A 12,545-nucleotide genomic window follows, 5' to 3' on the forward strand; every position below is an offset into this window, starting at 1 on the left:
ACTGCTACAGAAAAGTGAACGTTAAGGAATGTTTTTCAGATGGTCATGGTCTGCCTTCATATCACACACACACACACATATTACCTCTCGCTCAGCTCAGGCCATGGTTGCCCCTTAACAGTCACTATTTTGACACAAGCTGCAAGCAGGACTGCGACATCGCAAAGGCCAATGTGGTTAACACGACTAAAGCAAGCAACGAAGCAATGCAAGGCCATCTGTAACCCTACCTGAAGCTCCTGACAAAAGCAAGACAGGAACCACAGCTAGAATGGTGCGCCAGCAAAACTGCTCTCCATTATCTTGGAAAAAGCCAGGAAAGCCACAGTGCAGAGGTCAGTCAGTCAGTCTTCAGGCATCCTTGACTGCGGTCAGCAAACCTTGGAAAACAAAGAAGAGATGGGATCAGAGATCTTTCACCTGTGCCGTGCCTCTTGGCCCCTAGGTCTCTGGTCTGGCACACCTAAGACGCTCAGCCCCTCGGTAACTCTCCTCCCGTACATCTTGAGACGGCCATCTCTCTCTCGAGCACATTCTCCTTCACGTCTCTCATGAATTCTCCCACACCTCGTTTTCTCTCCTACAGCATGTGACTGACACGTCCCGCCTGCCCGCCTTCACTCTCTCTCTCGCCTTTTCACTTTTGGGTAACTTCTCCAAACACTTGACTGGCGTCATGGGAGGAGTCGCCTGGCCTGGCGTTCACCGCGCTCATTTCTCTCTAACACATGCTCAGAGTAAAGCGCCCTCCTCTCACCTTTCACCTCACAGGGTGACTCCTCCTATACCTCACTTTTGGCTAGTGTTAACGGACAGACACCCGTCTATGCACATCGCCCTTGCCGCTCCAGTGTCCCGTAGCAGCCGTGTGCCGCTGATCTTCCCATGCATCAGGCAGCATTTGTTACAATAACACCTCTGCAATTAGCATATCCACTGGAGACAAAAAAAGGCAAGTGCCAAGATCCCGAATAAGGAAGTGGCGCGTGGTGGCAGCCCCCGAGTCCAGAAGGCGTCCGCAGGATCAGAGACACACCCACACAAATAAATCTCAATGGCAAAGCATGTCCAGGTTCGAGAAGAGATTTGACACATTTTAAAGATAAATGATTTATGAATTACACGCTCATGAATGAGTCCTGCTGGCACTGCTCTCTTCGTGCCGATTTGACAGGCACGCTGGGTTGCCATAGAAACCATGACGTCTTTCACAGCTGCTACGGCGTGGGTAGGGGAAAAAAAAAAAATGATTAGAGATGCGTTTCCCTGCCTTCGTCAAGAGGAGGTAGGCGCTCACGAACACAGCAGAAGTTCACCGATTGAGAAAAAGCGACAGAAATTCAAACAGAAAATCTGAATGGGAGCAAAAGCAAAAGTAAGGAAGGCTGCCCAAGCCGCTCAGCCTGGCACTCCGAGTCTAAGCCAACCTCACGAGCCATGAGGCCCACAGGGTGCCGGCCGGCCAGGATGGAGCACCCACTGACTGCTCTTACTTAGCGCCTGGGCCTTTTGATGATTCAGTGCCAGGATGCTGCCCCCCCCCCCCCCCCCATCTACCCTTGAAGCAGGTGAATACGCTTTTATGACACCCCTGGGATTTATTTATTTTTTTCCCTCCCCCTGCGCTTTTCTCAAACACATTTGGTGCAGCAGCCTTCCTGGAAAGAACAGCTAACAGAGCGTCCCCGTGGACGCGACAGAAGCGAAACGAGGGGGTGGATGACGCGAAAGGCTGCTCAGTCAGAACAAGATGAAGGTGAAGGATGCATAATTCATGTGGCCCACACCACGTGTCCCGTCCCGTCCCACCCCGGCCCCCCCCCCCCCCCCCATTTTCTGGGCACACCACTGCTTGTCACATTCAGGACATTCTCCATGATGAAACCACCAATACAGTGGGGTGATTGGGCATGCCATCCACCAATGGCAATGTGAGCTCCATAGTAACACCGCTCTGTTGCCAGGAGATTTCTTTTTAATTTTTCTTCTTCCCAGGCACTCCCTTCCCAGAGAAGCATGTGCCCCGTCTTCCTACCCCAGCGGACCACAAGGAGGAACGTGGCGGCAGCACCACATCCGGCCTGGTGGAGGCAGATCCTCCAGCAACCGCCCCCCCCCCCCCCGACGAGCAATGGGAGGTAACCCCACCTACAACCCCCCGCCCCCCCATTAAACTGCTTGTCACACCAAGTCAGGGAATACCCAACTCCAAGTCCACTCAGCATGCACTGCAGCCATCCACACTGGGTGACCTACTTACTGGATTCTCACAGGTGGGCTGAGGAGGAGGAGGAGGAGGAGGAGGAGGACCTCCCCGGCAGCACGTTCACAAGGTCATGCCACCAGGATCCAGCTATTTTTAGAAGATGCTTCTCTTCCATTCTCTTCCTCCTGCTGCTGCTTCCGCCGCCAGAGCACAATAGAACAGCGATACGGAGCCCAGAATGAAAAAGACGTATTGCCAGGGAATTCCTTGTTACCTCACAAGTGTCCCCGGCTCCAATTGGGAGAGCGCCAGCACTCGAGACGCACAATCGTGTAGCGGAACAGAGCAACTCACCAGAGAGAGGACGGCAGGCAGGCAGGGCTGCACGCAGGCACGCATCCCATCCCTGTAGGGCTGCTCTCACTTGAGCGGCAGGATGAAGGGCTTTTCCCTTCCTCCCTCCTCCCCCTCACCCGCCCCTCGCTGTCCACAGATGCCAGACTTCTTTTTTTTTTTTGAATGGATCCCCCCAGCCTCTTGACAGGTCGGTCCAGGCTGGCTCTCCCCTGGACACGCTGGGTGACGGCAGGCAGAGGAACCAGCTGTTTTCACAGATGTCAGCAGGATTTGCACACACAGCTTATCACAGGAACTCCCACCTCAGCGCCAGCCTGTCACATGAATCAGCTCCGCTACCAGCCCGCCGCCTCAACAGCTCTGAAAAAGAGCAAAAGTATGACACTTAGTCACCGGCACTCACCCCCTAAACTGCCATCACCTTTCAGCTCTGCTGTGGCAGGCCGGAAATGCCAACGGGCTTGGCTACCAATTCTGCAGGCTCCTCGTGCCATGCATCCCACTGATAACTCGGGCACCTGGTGTGACGCAATCAAGAGTTCCCTCCTACCCAGCAGCCTGCCAAGGAGCAGCAGAGCTGCAGTGGCTTTTCTCAGCACACATTCCCCAAAGGAGTCCCAAGAGGAGCTCCGCTCTCATTTAGTGCTGGGTCAACGTCAGTGCACCACTCACCCGCCCACACGCTCCTCTGCCTCTAGGGCACCCACGACAGACTAGCACTGAACCACGACTGCCTCTGCTCAGCTCGTTCAAGTCTTCGACGCAAAGGGCTAACGTGACACAACAACCCACAAAAAGGTCAGGAAACACCACTAAATGGGAAAGCTGCACAAAGTGCTGCCACACCAAGCCGGTTCCCAGGCCTTGCCCGTGTCGCTCAGGGTGTTCGGGGTTGTGACTCGAGTGCCAAAGCGGACATCTCAGGAGGCTCGAAAAGGACTGCAAGTTCACTCAGTTTAGTGAGGTCATAAAAGACTGCTGGGGAGACCACAAAACATTGGTGGCACTTCACCAGCGAATGGACGCAGAGTAGAACACGAGACACCACTTCATTTGAGGGATTTTGAAAAGGCCTCTGGTGTGTGTGCCGGCTGCCCGTGACTGTCGATAAGGAAGTTACAGCGAGTTACCAGCTGGGTTTGGTGTACCACTGATAACCTGCCACAAAGGCAAGGTGGTCTTGATGTTAGTCACACTAGGGGAAAAAATGCCCATTTATCTTTGTGTGCAGAATGAAGCCCGAGAGGTACACACTAAACGTACAAAAACAGTAAAATAAACTAGTGAAGAGCAAAATGATTCACAAAAAACTGAACTTGTAGCCGACGGTAGGGTTTCATGTCACAAAAAATAAACTAAAATTGTGAAATAGCTAGGTCATGAGTATTTGGACAATGGTACAATTTTTATAATTTTGGCTCTCTATGCCACCACAATGGATTTGAAATGAAGAAGATTATTACATAACTGAAGTGTAAGCTTTCAGCATAAATTCAAACGGTTTAACAAAAATATTATAGGAGCCATTTAGGAATGACACACACTTTTCTGCATGCCAACCCCATTTCCAGGGGCTCAAAACTGCTTGGACATTTGACTGACCAGTTGCTCCATAGCCAGGTTTGAGCAGGTCCCTCAGGATTTCATTAACTGTTAAAGCAGGTAGAAGGTTCCAAGTGTGGAATTTACATGTGGAAGCTGTCACTGTGAACTCTCAATACAGTATGAGGACCAAAGAGCTGTCTGTGTAAGTAAGAGGAGGCCATCAGCAGGCTGAGAGAGCAGAGAGACAGCAGAGACACCAGAAGCAGCCAAATCAACCATCTGGCACATTCATAAAGACAAGTAGCACACAGGAGAGCTCAGCAACTCCAGAAGGTCTGGACAACCACAGAAGACAACTGGGCTGGATGACCACAGAGATCTGTCCTTGGTGACGAAGAAACAATTCACGACATGTAGCCAAAACAGGACCACTCTCCACAGGGAGGTAGGCCTATCATTGCCAAAAGTGTACAATCGAGGGAAGACTTCACGAAAGTAAAGACAGAGGGCTTACCACAAGGTGCAAACTGCTAGACCTCACGCATAGGAAGGGCAGATTAGACTTGGACAGAAAACATACTTAAAAAAAGGGCCAATTTTGGAACAGTTTCTTTGGACAAATGAAATGAACATCAATAATTAGCAGCGTGATGGACAGAGATGGGGAAGAAACAGAACGGCTCATGATATCATCTGTGAAACACGGTGGAGGCCGTGCTATGGCCTGATCATAAATGGCTGCCAATGGAAGTCACTCACTGGTGTTTATCGATGATGTGACTGCTGGCATGGAAGTAGCAGGATGAATTCTGAAGTGTCCAGGGCTTCACTATCTGCTCAGAGTCAGACAAATGCTGCAAAAACACAGGCCATCATTAGGCTGAGAGAACCAAACAAAGCCTTTAGAGAGACAGCAGAGACACCAGGAGCGGGCAAATCAACCATCTGACACATTCTTATAAGGTAGGAACACACAGGAGAGCTCAGCAATATCAGGCCTGGACAACCACAGAAGACAACTGTGCTGGAAGATCACAGAGATCTGTCCTTGATGAAGAAGGAGGACCCCTTCACGACATTTAGCCAAACCAAGACTACTCTCCACAGGGAGGTAGGCCTATCATTGCCAGAAGTGTATAATTGAGAGAAGACTTCACAAAAGTAAAGACAGAGGGCTTACCACAGGAAGGGCAGATTAGACTTGGACAGAAAATGTTATATTTAAAAAAAAAAAAAAAAAAAAAAGAGGGCCAATTTTGGAACAGTTTCTTTGGGCAAATGAAATTATAATCAATATATCCAGGACGATGGATTGAAAAGAGTATGGAGAAGAAACAGAATGGCTCATGATCTAAAGCATGCCACGTCATCTGTGAAACACGGTGCTATGGCCTGATCATGAATGGCTGCCAGTGGAAGTCACTCACTGGTGTTTGTTGTTGATGTGACTGACGACAGAAGCAGCAGGATGAATTCTGAAGTGTAGAGGGCGCTATACGGTCTGCTCAGAGTCGGACAAATGCTGCAGTACAGATGGACGATGAGCGGAGTGGTGGCTCTGAGGCTAAGGATCTGTGCTGGTATCCAGAAAGTGTCCGGTTCAAATCCCCGTCACTGCCAAAAGAGATTTTACTCTGCTGGGCCCTTGAGCAAGACCCTTAACCTGTAATTGCTCCAGGGGCGCTATACAATGGCTGACCCTGCGAAAACTAACAAATTCCTAATACATGAAATTGTATAAGGTGAAATAAAGAACAAAACAAAAAACATTCATTCAGTGACAGCAAACCAAGAGCTCTTCAAAGCAAAGAAGTAGAAGATTCTTCAATGGCCAAGTCAATCAGATGACCTCAACTTAACTGGACATGCAGTTCACTTGCTGAAGACAGAAAGGCCAACAAACAAGCAAACGCAGGACAGCGGCAGTAAAGGCCTGGCAAAGCATCACTTGGAGATGGCCGTGGGCTCAGACTTCAGGCGGTCATCGACTGGAAGGGATTTTCAGCCAAATATTGACAAGGATCGTTATATTGAGGATTATGTTAGTGTGATCAAAGACTTTTGAGTCCCTGAAAATAGGCAGACCATTTACTGTATAAAGATGGTTCTTTTCTAAATGGCTCATACAATATTTTTGTTAAATGCCTTAATCCAGCGTTTCTCATCCTTTAAGTATTTGTGACCCAAGTTTTCATAACAGTTTTAATCGCGCCCCCCCCCTAACGTTTTTTGGAAAGGAGCCCACTAATACCAATTTGTTCTTTTTTAATTAATGATATATCATAGATTAATATTTTATTATACAGTGGAACCTCGGTTTGTGAGTAACTTGGTTTACGAGTGTTTTGCAAGACGAGCTAAAATTTTTAATAAATTTTGACTTGATAAACAAGCAAGGTCTTGCAATATGAGTAGTATGTATACGCTTTGTCTGCTGAGTGTCATGTGATCACAACTGATCTGATGGTTCTCCTCTCGCTGCGGGATTGTGGGTAATCGTCTGCTATTCTCCGTCTGAGTCGGTGTGCCTCACTCATATAGTCAACATCCGTACGAGCGTATACTGTTTACTGCAGCATTTGCATTGTGACTGTGTGTGTGCGCGCATGTGTGTGTGTGTGTGTGCTGTGATGTGCGAGTCCCCATCTTGCACCCTAAAACACAAAGCTGAGTCTCAGTAATTTAGCGACACCAGCTTTATTCAGCTTGAAACAGCAACAGCGCAGTTATTTATTGTAGCGGGATCTGCCACTCCCCTACACACACACACAGCAGTCAGGGAGGGCCCTGCGCATTTATAATGTTTCTTGTATCACCCATCGACGGCAGGCGCTTATAGCAGGTCCGCGATCTTTTCGGATTCGCTTTTACGGCGAACTAATACAGCGCTGGGAGACTGTGATTGCTTTGGGACGCTCTTCCGCGTGTCGTCCCGTTGGGTGGAATCCCACAAGAGTTTAGAAACTCACTCACAGCAGCCATGATTCTTTTCAAAGGTAAAGTGCAGGTTAATTTGTTTGATGTATTTTTACTTTATATTTTGTACTAATCATTTCTATATGAATAGTTTTGGGTTGTGGAACAAATCATCTGAGTTTCCATTATTTCTTATGGAGAAATTCACCTTGATATACGAGTGCTTTGGACTACGAGCATGTTTCCGGAACGAATTATGCTCGCAAACCGAGGTTCCACTGTACTTACTTAACTTTTATTGACATTTATCTGTTTTTCTAGTATCAGAGAGTAGTTTAAGTTAATTTGTTTTGGTTTCAATAGATGTATTTTTCATATTTTCGATTCTTGTTTTCTTTTTTTCACATCTTCGCGCCCCCCCCTAGGGGGGCCCGCCCCACAGTTTGAGAACCACTGCCTTAATCTACACCACTGGACTGCTTTCTGTCAAATCCATTGCGGTGGTGCACAGAGCCAAAATTATGAAAACCATATCGCTGTCCAAATCCTTCTGGACCGCCCTGTAAATGCTGTTTGCCACCTGGTACTAGGGGTGGGCGGTATGACCAAAATTCTATATCACGGTATTTTTCTAAATTATCCCGATTTCAAGGTATTTGACGGTATTTTTTTCCCCATGCATGAGTGGATGTTAACCACATTTTCCACTGCAATTACTGGCTAAGAATAACCTATTCCACTGTCAAGAGCATTGTACATTGTACAAAAAAAACATTTTAATGTGCACACAAGTATTAATACAGGTTTGCATTGCCCGATAAAGTGATACTTTTCAAGGGGGTGGCACTAATGAAGAGAAGGAAATCACATTGCATGACAGATGCAGTCAAAATATAGAACCTTTTTATTTAACAAATTTTGCAAAAACAAACTATAATTTTGACAACATAGTTTCAACCATCCAAAGAGGTATTTAGACTTAGTAAAATATCCAGAAGTGCTTGTCAAAAGTTGTATTGCACTGAACATGTCTTAGAAAAGGAATAAATATTTTTTGTAAAACAACTACACTTTCTGTTAATGTTAACAATCTCTGTCCACTGACACGTTAAAGTCACTTTTTAAACAACTTTACCATCAATAAACTGCATAATACTTAAACTAATAAATAATAACAATAAAATAAATAATAGTATTATTACTGATAGTTGCACCATTACTTCAAGGCTTCAAAAGCCCAGGTGCATTACACAGTATTCACCAAATTAAAATAAAATAAAACAAGTGTAATCTTGGTGATGACATCTTTACCAACTTAACTATCATTTAGGCAAACTGCATTAATACGGACCTTGCTTCAAGCTAAGCTATATACATAAATAATAAAACTGCAACTTGCATTTATAATTGTATTTGTGGTATAGCCCTATGGAATCGTATTAGGGCCACGGTGAAAGAAAAAAAATACGGACACAGGGAAGAAAAAAAAAAAAAACTATACGTCGAGAATAAAGTCGACATTTCCACTTTATTCTCATAGTTTACTTTATAATTAAAGTAGAATGTCGTAAACTAAACTTCATCCTTAAATCATTGTTTAATTTACTAGATTTTCTCAAACCCCGTCACAAGTTAATGCAGCACATTAAATGCTTTGTGTTGCGTTCCCCAACCCAGTTGTTAATCACTACGCTTCTTAAACTGACTTCCTCCGCACTAAGAGGAGACAGCGATCACCATACAGAATCCATTCACTGTATGATATTCCTGCTCTCTGAAAATTTAGAATTTATATCAAGTATTTATTTATATCAAGTATTTATCTTGGCATTCTAAATGTTCAGAGAGCATGAATATCATGTCAATGGATTCTGTGTGGTGATCGCTGCCGGTGCCGCCTCTTAGTGTAGAGGAAGTCAGTTTAAGAAGCTCGGGGAACACTTAACACAAAGCATTTAATGTGCTATATAACTTATGATGGGGTTTGAGAAAATCTAGTAAATTAAATATTCATTTTACGATGAAGTTTAGTTTACGATGTTCTACTTTAATGACAAAGTACGAGAATAAAGTCAACACGTCGTCACAATATTACACAGTACCCAGGTACATTACACTGTATTGAAAACAAATAAAACAAGTACAACTTGGCTTGCAGTATTATCCAGTAGTATAGAAACAGTATTTACACATCTGACCTTTTAAAACTAAAGCATCTCCAGGCGACAGACGTGACTCATTTTTTTCAGCTCTCTGTCCATTTTCACCGCGCGGCATACCTATGCTACTGCCCACTATTTGGTGGTGTAGCAGTGAAAAAGAGCCCTAGTGCAACAAATCTGTGTTTAGCGGTGTAGCAGTGAAAAAGGTCCCCACTTGAACAGTTTCCCGCTACGCCACATTCCGAATGTCGTTTAGGCAATTTAAACCGGTGTTGCGGTATAAGAAAAATCCATATCATAAAAAAAATAAACGGTTTTCGGTATGAACCGGTATACCGTCCAGCACTACCTGGTACAATTCATGACATTGCAACATGTACGCATTTTCATCTCGTCTGCAACCTTCTTCTTCAGGTGGTACAGTTTTATGTGGGGATGGGGGAGCACGAAATGGGTAATGGGGTGGCTGGGCACCTATAGGCACTTCTCTCCTCTTCTCAAATCCTTTGCCCAAGATGTGCGGCCATCTGCAAATCTCAAGAAGGATCCTGTCTTGGATCAGTTTACAGAGTAGTGAAAGCACCGACCCGAGTGGTGCCAGAGCTGGTGACGTGAATGTGCAGGCTCTGGAGAAGGCATGTAGCCATGTGAAAGATCGAGGAAGGGGTGACAGAAGAAGGGGGCCGTTGTTTGGACTGTGGAATACCCCTTTGGGAGCGACATTCCTTGCTTTACATACAAAACTTGGAAAATAAATTTCACATTTCAAAATTGCACATGAAAGTGCAATGTCATCACTCTTTACTTTAAAGCAGTTTCAAATCCTTCATTAAGAGGGGTACAGTCTCACACGGATCTTTAGAGTTTAGCACATTCCCGCTTATCACGGCGTCGAGAGTGGCAGTGTGTTGTGTATCGATGGTAAGAATGTCAGTGAACAATACGACTGACTTACTGTCCACAAGAAGGCAGCACCCAAAAATGAGCATCGTCAGTCTGAGCAGAAGTAAGGATACAACGTGGCACCTTAGCCTTGTGGTATAGCAGTCCTCACTTATGTGCACAGGTGAGGAGTCGTCCGCATCTGTAATTGATGCCAGGAACTGCTAATCGCCACGCCTGAGCCACGTCCCCGTTATAAATAGTAGGAGCTCGAGTGAGGAGGGGGAAAAGGAAAAAGAAGGAAGGAGAAAGCCGGTGCGTGTGGCAGGCTCGCGGTCGAGAGTAGAAGGCAGCTGAGCCCTAGCGTGGTGTTTGGCTGGCACCCGGGAAAAGTCGATGCTCATTTTTGGGTGCTGCCTTCTTGGGGACAGTAAGTCAGTCGTATTGTTCACTGACATTCTTACCATCGATACACAACACATTGCCACTCTCGACGCCATAAGCGCGAATGTGCTAAACTCTAAAGATCCATGTGAGACTGTACCCCTCTTAATGAAGGATTTGAAACTGCTTTAAAGTAAAGAGTGATGAGCAAATCAGCAGAATGTCATTTCACAGACAGTTTCATGACATTGCACTTTCATGTGCAATTTTGAAATGTGAAATTTATTTTCCAAGTTTTGTATGTAAAGCAAGGAATATTGCTCCCAAAGGGGTATTCCACAGTGGTTGCTCCTGCTGAGCGTTACTGAGGAGCAGGAGTGACCAGAAGGAGGATGGCTTGCCGTGAAAGACAACGGGAGTTGGGAGGTGGATGACCTAGTGTGAGAGCCCTGGTCGCTGGGGAACCCAAGTCTCGGTCTGGTGGTAGCACCAGGGATCGGGAAGCCAGCAGACCAGAAGGCAGAGAAGGTCAGCTACAGGTAAGAAGACTCCCCTGGCACATAGCCTGGATGGTGCAAACAGGGGAGTTGCCAGTAGAAGGCGACACCGGGCTTTTTTTTTTTTTTTTTTTTTTTTTTAATAAACAAAGGACTGCTTCCAGCCATTGTTTTTAACCTCATTTTTAGGGATTTATTTATGGGATTTTAACCTCCACCTTTTTCACTGGTTTCACTGGATTTATTTATTTATTTGGACCACTGTGATAATTTTGCTGTTTTTAAATAAAAGCACTCTTGCTCTTTTTTGCTTTGTTGTTAATGTCTTCACTGTCTTCCAGCTCATCTAGTGACATTACCGACGGCGTCGGGTTCAAGAGCTTCCAAAATGGAGATGAGAGCGGAACACACATCATCACAAGTCCCCGTATCACAGATGATGACAAACACACCAGAGAAAAGGGCAGCCAGTGGCACTACAGTGATTGCCAGCTTCAACACACTAAAGCCAGAGTGAGTAACAGAAGTGCCAAACAGAGAAAGACCCCCAGGATGAATGAGCGTTTCCTGACCATTCTGTCCTCCCCAAAGGCAGTATCGGAAGATCTCCAGCGACTTAGCAGTGATGACACGGTCCTTGTAAAAACCATGCAGGTTAGTGGAAGAACACTGTAGGTACAATTCAGCGATAGACAGGAAGGCAGACAAAGGGGTGCCATGTCCAGGGTGAGGGGTTCACATCTGGAAGCTGTCTATGCCACTTCACCAAGAAGTCCATTTAGTGGAGAATAAATGTCAATGGCCAGTGGACGAGATTTTCACCAAACACTCGCGTTTTGAAAACAACAACAGCGCTTTATACTTCCAAAAAGCAGAGACAGACCGACTGACCAAGCGGAGCTTCACCTTCAGCACTCCAATCAGTTCCCAAATAAAACCTGCAAACAAAAGACATCTGCAGAAGCACCCACTTGACCCACGACATACAGTGCATCCGGAAAGTATTCCCAGCGCATCACTTTTTCCACATTTTGTTATGTTACAGCCTTATTCCAAAATGGATTTAATTAATTTTTTTCCTCAGAATTCTACACACAACACCCCATAATGACCACGTGAAAAAAGTTTACTTGAGATTTTTGCAAATTTACTAGGATGAGAATGAGCGGTGAGAGGGCCATGGGCGTGGTGGAATACGGTTGCTAGGAAGGCGTGACTTTTAAAAATATCATGGCAATATTCTTGTGTCACGGGACTTGAAAAAATCTTTCCCAAAAAGTCACGTCGCGTTGAAAGATTTTTTTTATATAAATGAGAGATGTCTTATTTTCTAATTGTGTATATTTACTATTGCTCTTAAATAAAGCAAAAGTATTTCTCATCTGACTGCTCGATTAAGCAATGGAATAATCGGTCGAATACTCGATTCCTTAAATCATCAATCGCTGCAGCCCAGCACACAACATCTTCATTCTTCATTGGACTCTCTCACCTCGAAACTTCTGTCTTCCTGACCTGAAAAATCTCCCAACGCAAATGATGAAGATTTTGAAGATTTAAACAAGTCTGGATTCCCCTCGAGATCTATGGGAGTAT

General features: G+C 45.5%; 1 protein-coding gene across 16 annotated transcripts in view; it reads right to left on the bottom strand.

Annotated features, from left to right (window-relative positions):
- The window catches only part of LOC114649225 (R3H domain-containing protein 2), a 124,317-nt gene that overhangs the window by 84,324 nt on the left and 27,448 nt on the right, over positions 1-12,545 (bottom strand). For 15 of the 16 annotated variants that reach the window (XM_051925391.1, XM_051925392.1, XM_051925393.1 and 12 more), the window contains exon 2: positions 231-380. The gene's annotated coding sequence lies outside the window, so the exon portion shown is untranslated. Of the gene's footprint in view, positions 1-230; positions 381-757; positions 923-12,545 lie in introns of those variants that run through there. The other variant, XM_028798716.2, reaches the window with a different exon arrangement.

The sequence above is a fragment of the Erpetoichthys calabaricus genome, chromosome 3, assembly GCF_900747795.2.
Source record: "Erpetoichthys calabaricus chromosome 3, fErpCal1.3, whole genome shotgun sequence".
NCBI lineage: Eukaryota > Metazoa > Chordata > Cladistia > Polypteriformes > Polypteridae > Erpetoichthys > Erpetoichthys calabaricus.